The 21,720-nt window shown below is 42.8% G+C and overlaps 1 long non-coding RNA gene across 1 annotated transcript; it reads right to left on the bottom strand.

The window, feature by feature from the left end:
• Positions 1-12,385: 12,385 nt before the first annotated feature.
• Positions 12,386-19,600, bottom strand: LOC143172121 (uncharacterized). The gene is made up of 3 exons (XR_012997298.1): positions 19,358-19,600; positions 16,818-16,955; positions 12,386-14,034 (listed from the first exon to the last, which is right to left on the bottom strand). It is a non-coding gene; the product is annotated as an uncharacterized LOC143172121 (long non-coding RNA).
• Positions 19,601-21,720: the final 2,120 nt, after the last annotated feature.

Below are 21,720 nucleotides of genomic sequence, written 5' to 3'. Positions count from 1 at the left end.
GACTTACTTCTCAATTGCAGCCGAGATATGCTGTCCATGCACTTCTCCACGGGGCTGTTCTAAAAAGACACAACCGGGCAGCAGGAAGCATTCACGCTGGACGGCGCTGGTAATCAGGAGTTTAGGCAACGCTCGGCTCTGATGGCCCAGTGTAGGAGGATCGAGTTATTGGGCCCTCTCCACAGCGATCTGTTCTTTCAAGACAAGCTTTTGTTGAATGGTGTGGATGTAAAAATTAAGCTTATGTGCAGCAAAGACAGCTTTTGTTTGATGAGCTCCCCAGCAGCAGGAACCTGCAAGCTGAGTATTACCTGTGCCTCGCTGTTTTTGAAGAAAGTGTGGGTGACGCCTGGGGTGGATTTGGGGCATGCTGAGGTGTTACTTAAAGCCAACACTAAATACCTGGTGGACTGGATGGGCATGAAACCGTTCAGCATACTGGCCAGCAGTCGTGTTAGCAACCAGGAAAATTTGTTTCTGGGACAGCTGCCCAAGTTTGTTGTTATTGGGTTCGCAAATAACGATGCTTTTAGCAGCAATTATGCTAAGAATCCTTTCAACTTTAAACATTATGATAGAAATCTTGTGGCCCTGCATATGGATGTTGAACAAATGCCAGCAAAACCACCGCAGCCTGATTTTGAAAATGGCTGCTGTGTGAGAAGATATGTGCAGCTCCTTTAGACGATCGGCAGCCATGTGAAAGACCATTCCTTGCTGGTTGACAGGGAAGGGTTTGCTTGTGGCTATACCCTGTTCGCCTTTGACCTGTCTCCAGACTAAGAATGTGCTGATCACTATTCCCTGATCAAAACAGGAAACTTGAGAGAAGAAGTACGCTTTTCAGGGACTTTGACCACCACGGTTAATATGATTATGTACGGCCTGTTTGACAACATGATAGAAATAAACTGGAGGATACACGTGCTTTTCGGTGAGGATGGACACCGAACAGGTCTCTTAGGTTTTTTTCAGCAGATCCCTACACCAGAGAAACATTTCTAGGCATTTATCCAAGCGAATGGCTCCCTTGGGCCTGTGTTTCTTCAAGACCAGCAAGCGTGGTTGTGAATATGCATCCATATAACCAGCCTGGAGAGCACAGTCTTGCAATTTTCCTGGCAGATCAGAACCACACAGAGTTTTTTGACTTGGATAGACATCTCCCAAACAGCGATCTCTTTCCTGAAAGTATGGTGTCCTTTTTAAAACACAATGCTACAGATATTGCTTTCTAGAGCAAGCAACTGCAGCATCCCCTCTCCACAGCCTGCAGATACCACTGTGCCTTTTTCCTCCATCACCATAACAAGGGACTACCTTTTGAACAGCTTTTAAAACTGTAGTCTAATGATCTAGTACAAAATTACCAGATGACGATGCATAAAGAAAAAAAGACAGGTCATTGTCATAGGAGACTCTCTCCTGAGTGGAACAGAAGGCCCAATATGCAGACCGGCCCCACTTCTTAGGGAAGTCTGCTGCCTCCCTGGGGCCAGGGTTAAAGATGTGAAGAGAAAGCTTCATACCCTGGTACGGCCCTCGGATTATTATCCATTATTGATTTTTCAGGTAGGCAGCAATGAAGTTGCAACAAGAAGTCCGAGGGCAATCAAGAGAGACTTCAGGGCCTTGGGACGACTGGTTAAGGGTTCAGGAGCACAAGTAGTGTTCTCCTCTATCCTTCCAGTTGCAGGGAATGATGAGGGAAGAAACAGGAAGAGCCAGCTGATCAATAACTGGCTCTGAGCCTGGTGTCACCGGCAGAATTTGGGGGTTTTTGATCATGGGTCGGTCTAACATGACACCAGGCCTGCTGGCGACAGACGGGGTACACCTGTCTCAAAGGGGGAAAAGGATCCTTGCGCAGGAGTTAGCAGGGCTCATTGAAAGAGCTTTAAACTAGATTTGAAGGGGGGAAAGGGATAAAACCAGGCTCACTAGAGATAAGCCTGAGGGCGGCACGCCAATGTTTGAGGGACGGTGTGCTAGCAAGGTCCTTTGGTCTGCCGTCTCAGTGGAGGTAGGGGATGGAGATCTATGCGGCAGCAAAGACGCAAGGGTTGTTGATGTGTTAGAAACCACGGAAGCACCTGAGAAAACTCGTGGGTTGAGATAAAGACAGTTTAATAGGTAAAGCAAAAGCCGCGCATGCAAGCAAAGCAAAACAAGGAATTCATTCACTACTTCCCATCGGCAGGCAGGTGTTCAGCCATTTCCAGGAAAGCAGGGCTTCATCACAAGTAACAGTCACTTGGGAAGACAGACACCATAGCTCCAAACATCCCCTCTTCCTTCTTCTTCCCCCAGCTTTTTATTGCTGAGCATCACGTCAAATGGTATGGAATATCCCTTTGGTCAGTTGGGGTCAGCTGTCCTGGCTATGTTCCCTCCCAACTTCTTGTGTACCCCCAGCCTACTCGTTGGCAGGGAGGTGTGAGAAGCAGAAAAGGCCTTGACTCTGTGTAAGCATTGCTCAGCAATAACGAAAACATCCCTGTGTTATCAACACTATTTCCAGCACAAATCCAAACCATAGCCCCATACTAGCTACTATGAAGAAAATTAACTGTATCCCAGCCAAAACCAGCACAAGGGGGCTTATAAGAAGGATGGAGAAAGACTTTTTACAAAGGCCTGTAGTGACAGGACAAGGGTCAACGGTTCTTAACTGAAAGACGATAGGTTGAGATTGGACATGAGGAAGAAATTCTTTACGATGAGGGTGGTGAGAAACTGGAACAGGTTCCCAGAGAAGTTGTGGATGCCCATCATTGGCAGTGTTCAAGGTCACATTGGATGGGCCTTTGAGCTACCCAGTCTAGTGAAAGATGTCCCTGCCCGTGGCAGGAGGGTTGGACTAGATGATCTTTAAAGGTCTCTTCCAACCCAAACCATTATCTGATTCTGTCATTCTATAACCTTAAACATTATGATAGAAATTTCGTGGCCCTGCATGTGGATGTTGAACAAATGCCAGCAAAACCACTGCAGCCTCATTGTGCGAATGGCTGCTGCGTGAGAGAATATTTTCAGCTCCTTCAGACAATCGGCAGCCATATTCCATTCCCTGCTGGTTGACAGGGAAGGGTTTGCCCGTGGCTATACTGTGTTTGCCTTTGACCTGTCTCCAGACCAAGAATGTGCTGATCACTATTCCCTGATCAAAACAGGAAACCTGAGAGAAAAGTATGCTTTGCAGAGTCCTTGACCACGACTGTTAATATGATTATGTACAGTGTATTTGACAACGTGATAGAAATAAACCGCAGGAGACACATGCTCTTTGGTCAGGATGGACACCAAACAGCTCTCTTGACCCCTACGTTTCTACGTGTGTACCTGAGTAACTGGCTCCCTAGGGCCCGTATTTCTCTAAGACCAGGGAGTGTGTTTGTGAATATCCATCCACAGAACCAGCCTGGAGAGCACCGTCTAGCAATTTTCCTGGCAGATCAGGAGTTTTTTTACTTGTATGGCTACCCATCAGACAGTGTCCTCTTTCTTTTAAGCATCATGCCCTTTTTAAAACACAGTGCTACACATATTGCTTTCTAGAGGAAGCAGCTGCAGCATCCCCTCTCCATGGTCTGCGGATACCACTGTGCCTTTTTCCTACATTATGGTAACAAGGGGCTACCTATTGAACAGCTTTTAAAACTGTATTCTAACAATTTAGTTCAAAATGATCAGATGGTGATGCATTTTGTAAAATATGAAGCTTTCCCCGTGACCAGGGCTACTCTAAATATGTTACAGAAGACCCAGACCTGCACATCTTGTAATGATTTTCATAAATGGAAATAAAACTAACAACCCAACTGTGTGTGTGAGTGTTCTTTCATCGTCCCCTGCGCCATGTTTTTTTAAAGGGACACTATAGACAGCAAAGTTGAAAGGTTTAATGTAAGGTGAGCCCGCGCTGAGCCACTGGGTCTTAGGTATCTTTCTCTTCTTAGGGGTGTGTGTGTGGTGCTTCTCGATCCTCATCAGTCACTTTTAGTTCCAAGAGATCCCGGTTTGGTGTATGACCCGTGACAGAAGATAGGACATTCACTGCAGCCATGGCTTTCATAAAAACATTCCAACCTTTAGGTGTTCTCAGGCTAGAAGGGCATGAGTCTGAAGGACGCCTAGGATTAATCAAGCAGGCTGGACCCTTTGATGACATCTCCTTTGTATACAAAACTTCTCTGGTTGTCTCAAGAAGAAATATGCTTCTGTTGCCCTAGTTTACCTAGGAGCACTTATACATTCTTCCGATATCGTGGATGTACGTTATCCAGCACTTCCTGGACAACAGGGTCGGGGCCCTCAGGAGTCTTGAGGGGCTCTCCCGCTTCTGTCTTGTTTTCTTCTGGAAAAACAAGAGTTATTTTCCCCCTTTCCTGATCGCTCTGCTTCGCATGTGCCAAGTACTTTTGAAGAATGGCTGTACACACCTTAGATTTCTCATAGGCTGTCGAGCCTGGTTGCTGAATGTCCCTCATTTCAGTTTCCAAAGAGCAGACTATCTGCCCTCATGTCTTCCCTGGGCAATGATGGCACCCTTAGCTACTGCAGCTGATTTGCAGGCACCAGATACATTTTTTTCACATATTCCATCACGGCTTTACCAAAAGCCCCGTGATGAGCAGAAGAGCAAAACTTAGAAGACGACCAATAAACCCACTGGCTTGCTTCACCAGTAGCTTCTTTCTTTTCATAGAATCATAGAATCATTAAGGTTGGAAAAGACCTCTAAGATCATCGAGTCCAACCGTCGACCCAACACCACCATGCCCACTAAACCATGTCCCTAAGTGCCTCATCTACATGTCCTTTAAATACTTCCAGGGATGGGGACTCAACCACTTCCCTGGGCAGCCTGTTCCAATGTTTAACCACTCTTTCAGTAAAGAAATTTTTCCTCACGTCCAATCTAAGCCTCCCCTGGCACAACTTGAGGCCATTTCCTCTCGTCCTATCGCTAGTTACTTGGGAGAAGAGACCGACACCCACCTCGCTACAACCTCCTTTCAGGTAGTTGTAGAGCGCGATGAGGTCTCCCCTCAGCCTCCTTTTCTCCAGGCTAAACAACCCCAGTTCCCTCAGCCACTCCTCCTAAGACTTGTTCTCCAGACCCCTCATCAGCCTCGTTGCCCTTCTCTGGACACGCCCCAGCACCTCAACGTCCTTCTTGTAGTGAGGGGCCCAAAACTGAACACAGTAGTCGAGGTGCAGCCTCACCAGTGCCGAGTAGAGGGGCACGATCACTTCCCTACTCCTGCTGGCCACACTATTTCTGATACAGGCCAGGATGCCATTGGCCTTCTTGGCCACCTGGGCACACTGCTGGCTCATGTTCAGCCGGCTGTCGACCAACACCCCCAGGTCCTTTTCCGCTAGGCAGCTTTCCAGCCACTCTTCCCCAAGCCTGTAGCGCTGCATGGGGTTGTTGTGACCCAAGTGCAGGACCCGGCACTTGGCCTTGTTGAACCTCATACAGTTGGCCTCGGCCCATCGATCCAGCCTGTCCAGGTCCCTCTGCAGAGCCTTCCTACCCTCGAGCAAACCAACACTCCCGCCCAACTTGGTGTCGTCTGCAAACTTCCTGAGGGTGCACTCGATCCCCTCGTCCAGATCATTGATAAAGATATTGAACAAGACCAGCCCCAAAACTGAGCCCTGGGGAACACCGCTCGTGACCGGCCGCCAACTGGATTTAACTCCATTCACTTTTGAAGGACACACTTTTACTGCTCAGGCTTTTAATTAATTTTCTGCCCTTTTTCAGCATCTGTGTCTGGTGGGGTATAAATGGAATGTTCCCCTTCAAGGTTTTCAGGGCAATTTCAGAGATGGCCTTTATCAGGTCTTCAGAAGCAGTGCAGAGTATTGCTTTCCTCTGCTGGGGGGAGGACAGCTGTGTGCTGGTGGATGTTATGGCAGAGAGAACATTCCAATGTGTCAGGAGGATATTTGATACTGTTTGTTACACAAAATAAAAGGCACCATGGCATGGGAGGCAGGAGGAACCTCTCCATGGACAGGATCTGCTCAGTGTGCCATGGGAGAAATCCATCTGGGGTCTGTCCGATGCTGCACAAACACCGGGTTCCAAGCATCTGAAGGGATGTAAGATTTACTCACTCTCTATATTCCTCTTTTTATTCTATCTTATTAAAACAGCTATTTTATTACAACCTTGTCTTGCCTTTCTTATTGAGATCCAGAAAGAACCCCGCATCATCTCTCTCTCTCTCTTCCCCCCCCACCGGTGCAGAACACATACTGACTTAGTACATGGTTCCTGTTGAAACGCTGATGTCTAGTTTAAACAAAACTCAGAGCTTCAAGAAAGGACACATAAAAATAGAGAAATAAAATGCTTTCAAATCAATGCATGCAACTTTACTAAAAGAGCATGGTTGCTGAATCACTACATAGCATACTGCAGAAGATAAAGAAATTTCACAATGTGTTATAATTAGCAAGTATACAGCTTGTTATACACTCACAAAATAGATACATAAAATAGCATTTTAAATTAATAATTATTATTCCAGCAAACAAAAGAGTTCTGTTTCTGTAAATACCTTTGTACTTAGCTGTAAACACCTGAGAGAGTGATGAATTGACTTCAATGATATATTAAGATAGAAGCAAGTATTTGCAGAATGAAAGCCTCTCATCATTGACCATGCACTGACATTTTTAGCTCTCTGGTCAATAGTTTATTCCTGACTAGAAGTTCACTTGCTATATTGATTTTTCATGGCACATTAGTAGTCACAAACTTTATTTTCATTACTATGTTATCTGAAAACACTCTATTTGCACACATATGGAGAACCAAGAGGTAAGAAGTGTTTAAATACTTTTTTTAATAATCATGTGGACTTGTAATAATCAAGTAAGAGGAAACCGAGCTCCCAATTACACCTTTGCGATGATGGAACAGCAAGGAATCCAACAAGGTTTAATGAAACTACACATGACACCAGTTTTAAAAAGATTTATTTCTCTGATCAGGTGAGGAATTTTCACCAGTCATGCCTCTCCCAGGACTTGTAAAACAGGTCAGGGCACCTTGACTGGGAATGCAAGGCAGCTGCCATTAACCACCGCACAGTGGGCGAGGCAGGGGGTTGCACCTCCTTTTTTTCCTCAGCTTCCAGCCTTTTATGCTATTCCGGAGTGGCGTAGTTCCGCTGAGGTGAAGAGAAGGATGTGAGTCGGGGTTGAGTCTGGTCTGTGTGGTTGTGTGAGTTTGATAGAGGTCCCTCCACCCAGCTGATGTGGGTGGGAGGTTATCTCGCGTTAGGTCTGTGTCAGCTTTTTCGCCTGTCCGGTTTCTCTGGGAGGATGGTGGGAGCGAAATGAAGCCGGAGTTGCCGCCAGCCCTGGCCTGGGAAGTGGAGGCCATGGTGCTGCCGCGAGAAGGTGACAGTGTCAGGTGGGGCGGCTGCATCATGCTGGTGAAGAGGATCGGCCTGAAGGTGAGCAGCAGTGGCATGGTGAGTGCCAGGCGGCAGCCCTGGGCAGTGCGGACCGAGGAGGGGACCAGCTGGCAGTGGAATAGCGGTATGCGGACATTGCTGTGGTTCGGGCCAGGCTAGGTCATTTGTGGTGACGAGCGCTCTGGCTGGTGCTTTTCCTGCTTCTTTGCTTTGTTATGGGCGAGCTGCACAGGAAATTGTTATCCTGGGGTGCATCAGTGCCTGTGGAAACTTTCTGGAAGTTGAAGGATGCCGCGCGGCAGCTGGGGGGAGTGTGTCCGTCCCTCCCTCCCCTCCCTCTGAGGGTTTTAGCCGGCACAGGCTGGAGGACCATGAGGCCGTGTCGGCCCCTAGTCCTGCCTGCGCTGCGGTCATCTTTCGGCTGTCTGCCAGCCCCAAGGGCATTAATTGTTAGTTTCTCCTAGGCGGAGACATTATTTGTAATCAGACAGTATAGAATCATAGAATCATAGTAGTAAATAAGTAGATAATATTTTACTGAGTGCTTCAAAATAAAGCTTAGCTGTTCTTTGGAGTTCTTAGAAGTGTTGATGGTAGGTGCCTCATGGTGAGACAAGGCCATAGAATTATCATGCAATTTGAATAACTGTTTTGGATGTACATGGCAAAGCTTTGGTAGTAAGGGAACTGCAAGGGTGGCCTCTGTGAGGAGGTTTAAGGGGCTGTCCAGTGCTGGACACAGCCAGTTCCAGCTGGCTCGGCAAGGGACCCACCGCAGGATACAGCTGAGTCAATCAGCGAAGTTGGTGGTGCCTCTGTGAAAGCATATTTAAGAAAGGGCAAAGTGTTGCCTGGGGGGAAGTGTGAGAAACAACCCTGTAAACACTGAAGTCAGAGAGGAAGGAGGTGCAGATTTTTTTCCTGAAGGACTGTAGCCCACGGAGAGGAGCCATGCTAGAGCAGGGGAAAAGTGTGAGGAGGAAGGAGCAGCAGAGATGAACTGTTATGTACTGTCTGTAACCCCCCTATTCCCTATCTCCCCCGCGCCCCGTGGGGCAGGGGGGAGAGGTAGAGTCGTCAGGAATGAAGGAGTGAAGTTGAGCTGTGGGGGGAAGGTGTTTTAGTTTTTTATCTTTGTTTCTCACTATACAAATCCCTTTTAATTGGGAATAAAATACATTTTTCTCCAAGTGGAGTTTGTTTTGCCTGTTATGGCAATCGGTAAGTGATCTTTATCTTGATCCCTGAGCTTTTTCATTCTATTTGTGCCCCCCCTTCTGTTGAGGAGGAGTGAGAGAGAGAGGCTGGATGAGCAGGTGGCCAAGATTAACCCACCACAAAATTTATTACACTTTTTTTTTTTCTCCCAGTCCTTTCCCATTATGCTAAGATATGATTAACTTAAAAGAGGCTGTACACACACTTGAAGGATCTGTAGGAAAGATTACTTTGTGTATGACTTTGTAAGTGCACTAGTGGTACATAAGTACTTTTTAGTAGCAATGTCTTTCAGGTAGCTTAAGGCTTTTCCTTTGTACATGTGTGCCCATAGGATGCTTTAATAACAGATCTGAGGTGACACCTCCTGAACTTTCTGCAGTAGGTGAGGATAGGTGACTTGTTTGAGGCAGGGTGTGCCAGGCTGAGATGATATAACCAGTTCTGTCTTGTAGTCAGCGATCCCAGAGCATGAGATGGGAGCAGAGGAACCTGGGGGGGGGGGGGCGCATCAAGTAACAAAATAGATAATTGTCATAGACAGTTTTTGAAGGGGCACAAATACAAAACTGAGCAAGACAATAATTTATCTCACTGTGTGTGGTAAGTTATTCCAACTTTTCAAAGGAGGTTTAAAACTTTATTTTAAACCTGACTTCCTAGCTCTTAATGTTTTAAGACTGTTCATATTCAGATGTTCCTGAGTAGTGTATTTAATATTTGTTTACTCACAAAATTAAATGTGCTGAAAGCATTGTTTATGCCAAAAGTTTTTAAACAGCATTAAGGTTTTGTTGGGAGGTTAGTTCTGAAATGACTGCTTCATGCTTTTTGTAACGTCACTTCTGTGTTGGAGTCTTTCAGATCTCTTTTAGAAATAGATCTTCTAAAAAGCAGGCTGGACTCATTCAAGAACTTCAGTTGAAATCTGATGTATTCTTGCTCTTCTAAGATTGCATACAGCAGCTCCCATTTAGTACTCCAGATATATATGATGGGGTAACCCATCATATACATATGATGGGTAACCCATCATTCCCATAAAGTAAGAATGGGAAACTAACTCTAGCAGAGGTCTGTTAACTTATTAAGAAATGTAAACTTTCAGTGCTATTTTCAGTTTGGCTTTTATCAAGGTGGATGACATAGTGAAGGAAATAAAGGAGGATGTCAATATATAGAAGTGAAAGGCACAAGTAGAGAAGTGAAAAAAATCAAGAGCTTTGATTTGTCTTTCTGTAACTTTGAAGGTTAAAACTAAATGGAAAATAAATCCATAGCTGACAAAGGCACTAACCTGTTTTTCATATGAATGGATTGAATATTTGTTAAAACTGGATAAAGGATTAAAATAGTACTTCTGAGTACTAAAATATGCTGTTCTACCAGTCTACAAATTTAGCTATTAAAATGATACAAATTATTAACTTATAAAATGATCTCAGGTTTAACCACCCCCCCCAGTTATGCCCTTAAGGGAATTTGTGTTCCTGTAATGCATCTCCTACAAGAGAGGAAAATAGGCCTTATCTTCTGTACATTGGTATAGCTGTATTAAAGTTGTACTTTTATCAGCTTAGGGTCTGTTTTACAATTCCTGACTAAATAGTCTGTTTCCTTTTTTGTTACTGTAGTTCTTATACCTCCCTGTGATAGTCATGTGGCTGTCATATTGTTAGAACTCTCCTTGCTGAGATGTTAATGAATGAGCTTATTCAGACTTAAAACAGGGGCAGATCATGGCTTTAGATATACATGCAGATGTCTCTTTGAAATCAGTGGAAGTGCAGTTCTGGCATTTGAAAGTGGAAGCTTGCCTTTAGGCTCCTGATGAAGAAGAAATTACAGAAAAAAAATTTTGGTGAGCTGCTTTTTCTGCTAATAAGGGTATTTTTGATAGGACAGAAAAATCGGAATAAAAATTAAACTAATTTGATTTGACAAAGTGGAAAAGTATTTATGAGCAAGTTAGGTTGCAAAAGGCTTTCCCCCCCCAGCTTGAGAGTAACAAACTTCTGTTTTAACTTATCTGTAACTAACTTCTCCCTGTTGAAGGCATTGGCTTTCTTGAATTGAAGAACTAAAATATAAATGCTGAGCAAATGACCTGTTACAAATTCAGTTACTGGCTCAAAAGTAATAAGGGAAAGAGTATGTTTAAGTAAATTCCACTGAAATCAAATCAGTTTCCATTGGCTGTATTATTCCGATCTTGGTGAACTTCAGAAGTTGAAGTAAAGGATGCCATGGACATTGTGTTTGCAATGTTGTGAACACTGATAGTATAAAACTTGGTATGAATATTTTAAATTTCATGACATACTTCAATACTTCATTTTTATGCAGCCTATTGTCAGTAGAGTAATGCCACACTAAGGAAGCCTTTTAGCAAATTACAATACCATACTGTTTAAAGTGATCTTGTAGGAAAACTCGTCAAATGGGATATGTAAGGTGAAAACATACCTGTGTACTTCTTTGTGAATTAATCTTACTTTAGTCTCTTGTTCTCAGACACTATAAAATGCCTCAGCTAGTGTGGAGACAGATAACTCTGTTTTGAGCAACATAATGAAAGTTTTCTAAAAATGAAACTGTATTTTGAGATCTACAGTTTTACCAGCCATTATTTATTAAATTCTGTTTTAGTGATACACATGTAGTGCATACCCAAATAATTGCAGATTTTACTCTTAGTACTGGCATTCTTGTTTCTAATATTTCATAAAAAGTATAGGATGGTGAAACAGATGTAGCATGATTAAATGCTATGAAACTTCACCGATAGATCTTTCAGTCCAGTGAGCTGGCTTCTTAAATTTCTTTCTTGTAGAGTTTAAAATGACTTCTTAGTAGTAAACAAGGGAATCAAGTTGGCAGTTTGGATATCTAGTTCTATATCTAGCTTCATGGAGCATTGTTTTTTGGTCTGTATTGGGTCTGGCTGGGATGGAGTTAACTTTCTTCATAGCAGTCTGTGCTTTGGACTTGTGCCTAAAACAGTGTTGATAACATACCAGAGTTTTGGCTATTGCTGAGCAGTGCTTGCACAGTATCAAAGGTGGTGGTGTCGTGTGTCCATCCCCCCCCCCCCCCATCCCTGTGATGTTGTATTCAGCAACCAAAGCTCAAGGAAAGGAAGAAGGGGGGGGAGGCATTTGTAGTTATGGTGTTTGTCTTCCCAAGCAACCCTTATGTGCACTGAGGCCCTGATTTCCAGGAAATGTCTGGACATCTGCCTGCCAATGGGAAGTAGTGAATGAATTCCTCCTTTTGCTTAGCTTTCCCTATTAAACTGTCTTTATCTCAACCCATGAGTGTGTGTGGGGGGTTGGTTTTTTGTTTGTTTTTACTTCCTTCTATTTTCTCCCCATCCTGTGGGAGAGGGGTGTGTGAGAGGCAGGGTGGGTGTTTGGCTTCTGGCTGGGGTCAACCCATGTTCTACACTGATCAGGGCAGGGAGGCAGGGTCCTTTCTGGATCTCAATAAGAAAGGCCTGACAACAAATGGCTTATTAAAGCAGTTATCATATTAAGACATAATAAGAAGGGGAACATAGATTGCTAGTAAAACTTATGTCCCTTCAGATGCTGGGAACCCCATGTTCATGCAGCATTGGATGGACCGCAGATGGATTTTCTATTGCACACTGTTACCGTAAGTCGGCAGATGAAAAACTCTAAGACTCAATTTGGAGTTTTAGAAAGCAGGCATTCTTTATTGCAGCGCTGGGTGCACAGGGGATCGCTCCACCTAGTGTGCGTGCCAGGCTGCTCAAGTATAGGAGTTATGTACAATCAGAATATACATATTCATTAGATTTCCGAGAAATGATTAGCATATTCATGTTATTTCCTGGAACTCATTAACATATGCAAAAGTCTTTAACGCATGCGCTCTTATGTTCATTGGTGGTCTTCCAGGGTCCTCTGGTGGTCGTCGATAGTCTTCCTCACCATGTCCGCTAATTGAACTCAGTCTTTTCACCTAGTTGCAGTAGCTGATTTCAGCATAACTTCCTTATCCATTCCACCCCTGTACACAGAGCTTCAAGGATTCCTTTTATCTATGGAATGTCCAGTCTACCGAACATTTAGCTACTTTGTTTCGACAAAGAGAACCGTATGTCTCCTTAGTATTTCGGTATCAATCCCTCCTTTTCTTTTGAGGATTCGTAGCTAGCAAGCTACAATCCTCACTTCATTAAGAGAGTTAACAAAGTTCAATAGTAAATGGGACAGTGCATAAAGGGCAGAGTATATTAATAGTATATGCTTAGTTGGGTTATTTGTCTCATCATGTACCAAACCTTTATGTACAGTATAATTATAAGCAGCAAACATATTGAGATCAGTTAGTAAAATTACCACTGGATGAAGCATAAGGTTAAGCACTCCTGTTGCTGTCGGTGACCATCTGAGAAGAGTTTCCCACCAGTGATGTTCTCCATCTTTCTTTACTCTTTCCAAAATTTGATGTATTTCTTTTGTATCATGATGAATGGTGATAAGAATTTTGTGTCCATTATTTCGGACACGTTCTATCAGTCGACACAGATCATTGTGTTGTAATAGTTTCTTTACCAATGTAAGATTCATTCCGATGGGAGCAGGCAATAAGTCTTCACTTAATGTATAATTTGATTGCAACAATTGATAAGATGTAACAGGAGCTGAATAATTAAAGTCACATCCCATAATGTTAGTAAAGTTACAAACACATATAATTGAGCGGTTGCTTGTATCTACAGTAACTTCATCTACAAAGATAAAGTCACAAAGGGTTCTCATACAAACACATCCTTTTCCAATATATACGAGTACGGTTTCAGATGTTTCATTGGGATATATTTCAAAACGGCAAACATTTTGCTCAGTGTCGAGACAAATGTCTTGGGCTTTGATGGTGTTACTTTCACAAATAAATCTCTGCTGTTCTCGTACAACACATGTGCTAACATCGACAGTTTGCCACTTGTTTCCATTTTGTTGGGCCCATACTCTATGTTCTAGTGGATAGAGTATAGCTCCATTGTGATTTAATCCTAATGCAATAATTGGGTATATGGTGTATACTGAAGCATTGTGAATTGTTAAAACAAAAGCTGTGGCCTTATTGTTGATAGGGTCATAAGTGAAATTAACCAAATACCACCAAGACTGGAATTCCTTTTCAAATTTAGTTGCATTGTCCCAGATTACCTTTCGAATTTCAGTGGGTAAGGTGCCCTCTTCTCCTTCTCTTATAATTGCTGCATGTGTAGTTAACAGGATTTGAAATGGTCCTTTCCATTTCTCTTGTAGCGGTTCAGAAGTCCAAGATTTGATGTATACCCAATCGCCAGGCTGGAATGGATGCGCTGGGGAATCAAGACCTATAGATTTATTTAAAATCACATATCTATTTAGTTCTCGTAAAACTTTCCCGAGGGCAATTAAGTAATTTCTTGCATCACTTTCCCCTTGTATTCACATCTCTCCTGGTAGTCCAGGTATTTGGTACGGTCGTCCGTACATCAACTCGTACGGGCTGAGATGTTGCCTACCTCGTGGTTGGATTCTAATTCTTAACAAAGCTAGAGGTAAAGCTTGTGTCCAATTCATTGAGGTTTCCTGACATATCTTGCTTAACTGAGTTTTAAGGGTGTAATTCATTCTCTCTACTTTACCACTAGATTGAGGCCTATAAGGGGTATGTAAATCCCAACTAATACCTAACAGTCTGCTTATTTCAGTAATTACCCTGGCTATAAAATGTGGACCTCTATCTGATGACATCCCTAGAGGTACTCCAAATCTTGGAATTATTTCTTTCAACAATATTTTTACTGCATCTTTCGCCTTATTGGTGCGACATGGAAAGGCCTCAGGCCAACCTGGATATGTATCCACGAGGACCAACAAATACTTTAGCCCTCCTTTTCTTGGCAATTCGGTAAAATCTATTTGCCAATATTCCTCAGGTGCCTGTCCCTCGGTAGTTTTTCCAAACTGAATTTTATTCTGTGTTTTTGGATTGTTCCTACAGCATATTTCACATCTTTGTGTGACTGATTTAATAATTTCTACCATGTTCCTGCTAATAACTGACTTCTGCAAATATTTTAGCAAATTTTCAGTTCCCCAGTGCACAGCGTTGTGTTCTTCCTTTACTAAATTATTCATGAGGGAATGAGGTATGACTACTAGACCTGTAGGTGTAACTGCCCATCCGTCCTCTCGTCTTTCTGGTTGTAAAGTTTCGATTAATTTTAAATCTTGCTTATCATAAATAGGGTTTTTCTGGAGGGAAATTCTCTTTTCTGGCACTATAGCTAGCACTTTCTCCTCTGTGCCTTTTTCTGCAGCCCGCTTTGCAGCTAAATCAGCCAGCTTATTTCCTTGCTCCTGAGTGGTTCGTCCCGATTGATGAGCTTTACAATGCATAATGGCGACAGCAGCAGGGGCTTTTATACTTTCTAATAAACTCAAAATTTCTTCCTTATGTTTCACCTCTGCCCCTTGTGCGGACAATAGTCCCCTTTCTTTCCAGATCGCTCCATGCGCATGCACTACTCTGAAAGCATATTTCGAGTCAGTCCAAATATTTACGCGCTTGTCTTTACTTAGCTGCAAAGCCCGAGTGAGGGCAATCAATTCAGCCTTTTGGGCAGATGTTTTAGTGGGCAATGCTTATGCCTCTGCCACCATCTCGACAGCGGTAACTGCATATCCTGATACTCGCTTTCCTTTTTTTCATAAAACTGCTGCCGTGCGTGTATAGTTCCCAATCTGGATTCTGCAAGGGAACATCCTTCAAGTCGGGCCTGCTTGAATAGACTTCTTCAGTGGTCTGCAGGCAGTCATGTTCAGGTTTACCTTCTTCTTGTCGAGCTGAGAGGAACATAGCAGGATTAATTATGGCAGTAGTCTTTAAGGTCACATCATCTGGTTCTATTAGTACCACTTGATATTTTAGCATTCTACTAGGAGACAACCAATGTCCACCCTTCTGGTCCAATACTGTAGTTACCATGTGTGGAACATAAACAGTTATTTTTTGTCCCATGGTGAGCTTCCGAGCCTCTTGTGTTAACAGTACCGTTGCAGCCATTGCTCTTAAACATCCGGGCCATCCCTGGCTTACTGGATCCAATTGCTTGGAAAAATATGCCACTGCTCGTTTATATTCTCCCAAGCGTTGGGTTAAAACGCCGAGGGCTACTGCTTGCCTTTTATGGGTGAACAGTTCAAAAGGCTTTTCTAAATTAGGCAGCCCTAAGGCTGGGGCTTTCATCAAGGCCCTTTTAAGTTGAATGTATGCATTCCGACTTTCGTTTGTCCATTGCAGGGGACCTTTCGATGATTTCAGTAACTCATATAAGGGTTTTACCATTAGTCCATAATTAACAATCCATAAGCGACATCATCCCACCATTCCTAGAAAGGTTCTCAATTCATGAACATTTCGAGGTTCTGGAAGTTGGCAAATAGCTTCTTTCCTTTCATTGCTTAACTGTCTCTGTCCCCTCAGAATTTCAAAGCCTAAATATGTTACAGTTTCTTGTGCAATTTGAGCCTTCCCTTTTGACACTCGATAACCGCTAAGTCCGAGGAAGTTTAATAAACTGATTGTCAGTTCCAAGCATTCTTCTCGGGAGTTCCCGGCTAATAGTATGTTGTCAACATATTGTAACATTACTCCATTTTTATTATCTTGTCTCCATAATTCTAACTCTTTTGCTAGTTGATTTCCAAAAATCGTTGGACTATTTTTGAATCCTTGTGGTAATACTGTCCAGGTATACTGAGTCCTTCTTCCCATCTCAGGGTTTTCCCGCTCCAAGGCGAACAATTCCTGACTTCCGGAGTCAAGTGGAATGCAGAAAAAGGCATCTTTTAAATCTAAGACTGTAAACCACCCCTGATCTTCAGTGAGAGCAGTTAATAGTGTGTATGGGTTTGCTACCACTGGGTGTATATCCTGGACAATTTGATTCACTGCCCTCAGGTCCTGGACTAACCTATAAGATTTCCCGTCAGCTTTCTTAACAGGTAAAATTGGAGTATTATACTTAGATTCACGTTCTCTTAATAACCCATATTCTAAAAATTTCTGTATAATAGGTACCAACCCAAGTTTAGCTTCTAACTTTAAGGGATACTGTTTCAGTCTTACCGGTGCTGATCCTGGTATAAGGTCTATCCTTACGGGTTCAGCCCTCATTGATTTTCCAGGTATTTCTCCTGCCCAGACGACAGGAATCACTGCATCGTCAACTTCAGCCGGGATTTTTCTTTCCACCTGCTCAATTGCCTGCAATAACAATATTGAAGCTTGGACAAATTTAGATTCAGGCATTGACACTTCTACTTCTCCATTTTTGAACTTTATTTCAGCTTCTAGTTTTTCTAATAAATCTCGGCCTATTAAAGGTTTTGGTGCGCCTGGTAGATACAAAACCTGATGCGTTACCCACTGTTTTCCAATTTTAAATTTTAAGGGTTTAAAGAAGGGTCGTGTCTCCGGCTTTCCTGTCGCACCAATAATTCTCATGGTATCATATCCTAACTCATGTTTCTTCGTGTTCAAAACCGAATAAGTGGCCCCTGTATCGACTAAACATTCTATTTCAGTTTCATCTTCCCCCAGCTTAATTTTAACCAGAGGCTCTGCTGGGGAAGATCCCTCCGGTCTTTTTCCGTCTCTTGCCTCTATGGCTAACACGGGAGTGTCTTGTTCCCCCAATTTGTGCAACGATGGGCACTCTTGTTTCCAGTGCCCCTTTCTTTTACAATAAACACACTGTGTCTCTCCTATTGGGAACCTTGGGAATCCTCTACCACGTCCTCTTCCTTGATAACCGCCTCTAAATCCTCCCCTGGGTCCTTCTCGAGGACCATAGGTTCCTCCTAGTGTTGCAATCAGTCTAGCATTTCCCTTTTCTTTCTGCTGATCTCTGTTCCTATAAATCACCCAAGCCACATCCAACAATTTTCCCAGGTCCCTGGCATCTGCTCCTTGTAATTTCTGCAGCTTTCTTCGGATATCATCAGCAGACTGCCCGATAAACAAAGTTGCTAATTGATTCTTCCCTTCCTCTGATTCAGGATGCAGAGTGGTATACTTCCAAGTAGCTTCTTTCAATTTATTTAGGAAATCGGTGGGAGACTCCTTTCTGTCCTGCTTAATCTCGTATAATTTTGACCAATTTATCGCTTTTGGTATAGCATTTCTTATACCAAACAAACCCACCTCTGATATTGCGTTAATAACAATTTCTGCCCATTATCATTAGGGTCCCAGCCAGGATCTGCCGAGGGAAAATGATGTTCCAATTGTCCTTGTAATGTCCCTGCCGCTATTTGGGCTTCAACCTGAGTCCTTGCCGTCTTACGAATCATCTCCCTCTCTGTACTGTCAAACAGTACTTGCATGATAACTTCGATATCTTTCCAATCTGGATCCTGAGTTTTTATCATCATTTCAAAAGCACTAGCCACTCGATCGGAATCATCCCTATAACTACCGGCAGCTATTTTCCAATTATTTAAATCTGTAATCGAAAAAGGCACTTTCACTACAACCGAACCATCATGCCCTACTGCTTGTCTCAACGGAGCTTGCAACGCAGTTCCCTGTCGATTACGAGTTCTCCTTGCCACCGGCGTGGCCCCTGCAACATCTCTCTCGGACTCATCGTCCAATCCACCCTCTGCCCCAAAGGGCTCAAGTTCATGATTTTGAGGCCTCTGCCTCAACCCTGGAGCCACTAACATCTCTAAATCCTCTTCCTGCTCATTCTGGGTCAACTTCAAACATCTCTGTCCAATACTGCATGCCAAACAACACCTCTTTAATCCTTTCCCTTTTTCTTTCTCTCGTTTCTCCTTTTCCAATGCCAATACCAGAGGATCAGTTGGGGCCAAATTAATTCCACACTCCTTTTACCACTCAGGATGCTGCCTTAATGTGAAGAACATATCAGCACACAATACCTCATCCCATTATCCTTCTCTCCTTAGAAACAGCATTAGTTGTAACAGAGTATTATAATTCAAAGTACCATTCCTTAGTCACTTTTCTCCGTCTTCTAGTTTGTATAGTGGCCACCATTGATTACAATACTTAATTAGATCGTCCCTTTTTGCGACCCCACCAGGGGATCCTGCAATTTGTTTCCAATGTATTAAAAAACAACCCAAAGGTGATTTCTTTAGAATTCCCCCGCCTGTGGATGATCCGGCGGATGATCCAGCGCCCATTTTATATACAGGGAATCACACATGCAAACAAGTCTTTCGTACAACAACAACAATACAAATAACTACAAACAAATACTTTCAGTAATAGAATCACACACAGACGAGCCTTTTGTACAGCAACAATAATACAAATAACTAATTACTATATCAGACAAATACTTACAATAATAGACAAGTATTCACAATAATTGTTACTGCGGTTGCTCTTGATGTTTATCTTGAGCGGGGACTCTAACCCCTTGTGGGGACTCTAACCCCTAGCCCGGGTCCTAAACGCAACCCTGCGGAGCTTTCACTGCATCTGACGGGCAGGTAGTGGGGACTCTAACCCCTTCGAGTGGGGTCTCTAACCCCTTCGAGTGGGGACTCTAACTCCTAATGGGGACTCTAACCCCTTTGAGTGGGGACTCTAACCCCTTCCAAAATTTCCAAAAAGAATGCCTTATTACTCACAAAGCAGTGTTCTTTGCTCAGGGGCTCTTTGGTCCGGGGATCGGGAGAAGTCCTCTCCGAGAATCCCTCGGTGCCGGCTGAGGTTCCGTGATCCCAGGATCCATCGAGGCTCAAGAACAGGGTCCCATCTGGGTCACCAAAACTGTTACCGTAAGTCAGCAGATGAAAAACTCTCTAAGACTCAATTTGGAGTTTTAGAAAGCAGGCATTCTTTATTGCAGCGCTGGGTGCACAGGGGATCGCTCCACCTAGTGTGTGCACCGGGCTGCTCAAGTATAGGAGTTATGTACAATCAGAATATACATATTCATTAGATTTCCGAGAAATGATTAGCATATTCATGTTATTTCCTGGAACTCATTAACATATGTAAAAGTCTTTAACGCATGCGCTCTTATGTTCATTGGTGGTCTTCCAGGGTCCTCTGGTGGTCGTCGATAGTCTTCCTCACCATGTCCGCTAATTGAACTCAGTCTTTTCACCTAGTTGCAGTAGCTGATTTCAGCATAACTTCCTTATCTATTCCACCCCTGTACACAGAGCTTCAAGGATTCCTTTTATCTATGGAATGTCCAGTCTACCGAACATTTAGCTACTTTGTTTCGACAAAGAGAACCGTATGTCTCCTTAGTATTTCGGTATCAACACTGTACAGATCCTGTCTGTGGAAAGCAGCTCTCTCTTGGTCATTCAAACTATTATATATTTTCTTACAAGAAAACAACTCTATTCATAAAGGATGTTTGCCTGATAACTTCTTGCTGCACTTTTAGATAAAGGCAAGGCTGTGCAGGTGGTGTAATCGCAGGTACCAAGTGGGAGTTTGCCCTGCAGCCAAGGAATTTGTGCAGCACAACACAGGCCTGAAGGCCAAGCTATACATGCAGCACAGCACAGGCTTGGGCCTACTTGGGTTAACTGTTATGTGGATCACTAACTCCTAAATGTGCAGTGGTCTCCTGGTCGGGATCAATACAACCTACCACATTGTCCTATGAAAAAATGTTAGTTTTCCTGTTAAATCTGAATAATTAGAGATAAACCATGTTGTTTTCTTAGGGCTGTTAATGCAACTCTAAATTTTTATACTATCTTAATTTAAAATAATGCTATATTTGAACTCTGAATCATTGCAAGGAATAATTAGCTGCGGTCTTTAAAACACATAATTCTTACGTTCATGCTGAGAGATCACTTTTGCTGTTCTGAGTTTGTCAGAGCCTAGAGGATTAGCAACTAATCTGGAAGATTTCTGAATCCAGAGAGAAGTATGCTAGACTAGAGCAGTAAAAACTTGATTATATAAATAAGACTTGGTACTTTAGCACTGTAGTTCCAAACTTAGCCACTGAGCATGGAGATATCACATGGTAAAGCATGTGAATTATCTAATTAGACTATGCTTTTGAGACAAAATTCTCCATGTATTATGTCTTTTTGTGTTTTAGGAAGAAAACTATTTTCAACACCAAATAAATCACCTTGCAGTTTTATAAAGCATAAAATGCTGTTTGTATATTATTTCTGTGAGAAGTATTTTTTTTTGACAATACAGTAGTGTTTAAAGCAGAGCTTTTAGAATGTGGCAAGCACATGGTGATCATTCTCTTAGATGCTTTTCCTACCCTCAATGGCTTCTGGCTCAAAGACTGATATGGTGTTTTAATGTTTAACAGAAGATTTCTGTTCCGTAAGCTTGTCTAGTCTACATTTAAACAGGAATGTGTTCCCAGTGTCCCCAAAAAGGAAGTGGCAAGACATTTTACATCATGAGAGTAAACTGTGTGAAGTGCCACCACCTCCTGTTTTAAACCCCCTTTACATAATTTTTTGTGTCTTAGTGTAAGAAGGCAATGGCAATTGATTTCTATTCCTCCCCGCTTCATGTCCCTCTGTTTAGTAAATTCCTATTGCATCTTTCTACAGATGTTTCTATTGCTGCTTGGAGAAACCTACTTGATAATTTTTTCCATACATTTGACAGTGTTCTTTATCCTTCTGTCAGCATCTTCCACTTGTGTTTCTATAAATAGACTATTCCACAATGTGCATTGCTTAAGGTTTCTGAACAAAGTAAGCAATAATGGGATAAGAGGGAAGATCCTTACATAGATATAAGAAAAATGGTTAAAATAGCCAGAAGCAGAGGGTTAGCAAGAACAATCAGGCAGGCACATCACATGTTTATGTAGTAATATAATGATCTTTTTTCTAATGGTGCATATCACTCAATATACTTTTTTAACCACTGCTGAATATTAAACTGGTGTCTTTCATGGAACACTGATCTAGAATCACATTCCTGAGTAGTAATCATTCTATATGTGGAATTAAAATTGTTTCTTCATAATTGCATTGGTTAA

Source organism: Aptenodytes patagonicus, chromosome W (genome assembly GCF_965638725.1).
Source record: "Aptenodytes patagonicus chromosome W, bAptPat1.pri.cur, whole genome shotgun sequence".
NCBI classification, from domain to species: Eukaryota; Metazoa; Chordata; class Aves; order Sphenisciformes; family Spheniscidae; genus Aptenodytes; species Aptenodytes patagonicus.
This window is presented reverse-complemented; position numbering and strand designations above follow the sequence as displayed.